Source organism: Thamnophis elegans, chromosome 7 (assembly GCF_009769535.1).
Source record: "Thamnophis elegans isolate rThaEle1 chromosome 7, rThaEle1.pri, whole genome shotgun sequence".
Taxonomy (NCBI): domain Eukaryota; kingdom Metazoa; phylum Chordata; class Lepidosauria; order Squamata; family Colubridae; genus Thamnophis; species Thamnophis elegans.
Window position 1 is genome coordinate 61,003,049 of NC_045547.1, and position 3,435 is coordinate 61,006,483.

The window sequence follows — 3,435 nt, forward strand, 5'->3', positions numbered from 1 at the left end:
TATATATATATATATATGTATATATGTGTATATATATATATATATGTATGTATATATATATGTATGTATAATAGATAGATAGATAATCCCCAACAATACTAGTTATATTCCATTCTAAAATATTTTATTTATCTCCAAATGTAAGATTTCATTATGTAGGACCAGAATGATAGCATTAATTTCATGCTCTGTAGGCTTCAAAATAATATTGATTACTGAAAATGTCAGAAAGAGAGAATACAAAGTAACATTTCTGCCTATTTTATCTCTTATTCTGACATATATTATAATGGTGCAAATAATACTATGATGAATAATGTGAGAATGCATAATTTATTACAGAAATTGTACAGATAAAAATAAGATTCATATGTATATTTTTCAATTAGGATTTTAATGTTCAGGTCATTTATAAACTTAATTGATTCTTACAACTGGTTTGAATTACTTTTAGTGGTGAGGCATGTATCATCACTCCTATATCCTAAAAATGCCACCAGTCCAATGTGTTTTCATAGTTGCTTCATTGTTTCTTACTATTGATTGAAAAGAATCAAGAATCTAACAGCATTATTTTTGCACCAAAACAAAATTCAATATGGTTTATACATTCCATCATTTGATGGTGTAGAATTTCCATGCATGTTTGTGGATTATGAGATATTTATTAGGCAAAAGAAAGAAAAAGTGTCTTTTGGGGATTCTATTTCCATTCTGTTCTTTATTGTTGACGGGATTCCTGATTTATTTACTTTCCAGTAGTTAATTTGTGTTTAAAAATATGCTATTCAGGATAGCAAATTTGTGCATTCTTGGGTTTGGCCTTGTTGCCAGTTTCTTTCGTTAACACTAATCAGCACCGTATGGTTAGTGGGCCCAGGATTCTACAATGCAATACAGAAAATGATCTAATTTCAAGAAAATGTAAGAAGATGTTGCTATTATCTCAGACTAATTACTGTATATAGGATATGGGGGCATCTGTTTTCATAATTTTAACAAGCTGTCTATTGTCACTTTGATGTCTAGAGATGCCTCTGTCTAATAAAATAAATAAATACTGAATAAACTAAATAAGAAACTATATTGATTGGCTTGATACTTTGCCACTGTGGAGTGTCCAATCTTTTCAAGATGTTCAGTTGCAATTATTATTTTACATTGTCAAAAGGAAGCTCTTTTACTCTTTTATCTTAATTTTATCATGTTATCTTTTGTTTTCCTTTGTTTCACTCTTTAGATGTGCAAGATCCAATCTGGGTCACCAGTCACCAGTCACCAGTCACCAGAGGTTTAGTCTTCCAAGCTTTTGGACTCATGCTGGAGCCCATCCTACACATTCTGGTGAGAGAGAAATTCCCTGAGGATCTGCTCCCGCACGAGTTCAAAGGCTTGGAAGAGTAAACTTCTGGTCCTAGTGACTGACCAGATTGAATCCTGCAACAATATCCTGGAACATCTATATATTTGCTTCCTTTGTGAGATTAGATTTTTTTTTACTATCCTGCCTTTATTGTTATTATTTAATAATTCAAGGGCCATCTGATCCTATCCATGTATACCCATAAATCCTATTTTCTGCAAATGTATCTAGGACGGAAACTTCAGTCCTTTGTGAAATGAAATAAACATACATAACACTCCTTTCTTCTCCTATTTTCTCCACAACCCACCTCACAGCCTTGTTGAGTTGGGCTGAGAGAGACTGGCCTAAGGTCACCCAGCTGACTTTCATTACTAGAACACATGCTCTCCTGGTTTCTAGCTTGATGCCTTAAGCACTAAATTAAACAAGTGTTAAATTTCCATTGGCAAATAGGTATTGTTTTTTTCTTAATCTAGTTTTACTTTATTTGAAAAAAGTTAAAATGCAAAACTCCCAAAAACAAAAAGCAAACAAGCCATTGAAAAAAGTGCATTAAAATCAAAAACCAACACATATACATATATTATTCCCCCCTAGTTGAATATTGATTAATACATCAATGTTACTTTCCCACTCCTTGCGGAATAGGCTCCCAAAAATTTTAAACCAGTAAATCTATTTTCAGATTATTCACCTGTCATCTATATGCTATATTACTGAAAAAAAAGTGAGCAGGAAGAACAATAATAATGAGAAAGGCAAGGTTAAAGTTTCAAAACCCTCTGTTAACGAACTATTATTGTAATCAATTTATAGAAAATTTACAATGGCAACTTATTTATCTAAAATTATCAGTTAAGTATAATTCCTCATGGATCAAATATTCATGTTTGTTTCTTAATACCATCTCTTATCAATTGTCCAATTAAATATAATAAATTCAGTATCCACAATTGGTCTATTTTCCCAGCAAAGTTCAGATGACAAAGTTTTCGACTAAGTGTGATAAATCCATTCCCTAATCTGCTTCAATCCTCCTAGGGAAAGTCAATTTAATACAGTAGACATGTTCTTGGATGCTATTGTGACAGTGTTGGGACCTGTCAGAGGTCATGCCTACATGAACAAATACACACACATACAGAGAGAGAGGGGGGGAGGGAGGGAGAGGGAGGGAGGGAGAGAGAGAGAGAGAGAGAGCGAGAGAGAGAGAGAGAGAGAGAGAGAGAGCACACATAAAATGTATTAGCAATAATAAAATGGAGCACAAGACCAAAACTTGAATCTGAAAGATTCAGCATGACTGAATCTTTATTTATTATTTATTATAAGGAAGTGGGATTGTAACATAAACCCCAACTTTAAAATATGCAGAAGTCACTTAAAATAGAAAAAAAATCCCAAAATGATATATATATCATATATATATATATGGAATATTACAGCCACACAGAAATATGACATTGCTCCACAGATTGTGAAGTTTGTCTTCTTTCTGATCTATAAATTTACATCTCAGAATCAACTACAGCCACTGAGACTACAATTATTTTAAAGGTCACCTATACTGATATAATTCAGAAAGGAGCTTAGCTTGAATGTCACTTCCTAGCCAGCTGTTCACAGCAGTCCTTTTTTATAATTAGTGGAAAATGAACTTTTAAATTTTGAGAATAATTATCAGGTTAAAAGTTCTGATATTTTCTCTGGAAGGAAATCCATTCCATAAAGAAATCCATAAAGAAATGATATACATTATTCACTGTTTATCACAAACTTATTCTATTTGCTTACTGTGAGCTCAGTTCTTATTAATTCATGCAAGAAGTCTTTGGGATATTTTAGACTTCAACCTGAAAATAGTTCAACTCCCTATAATGAAGGTAATCCTTGGCTGACAAATGTAACTGGAATTGTGAACCCCGTCATTAAACAACGAGGTCAATAAGTGCGATGTCACGTGACCATGCTGACTTAATCACAGCAATTCCATTGGTGGTATTTGTTAGGCACTTTGCCCATGGCTCTTGGGTAGAGGATCATGTGATCGGCATTTGCAATCTCCTGTC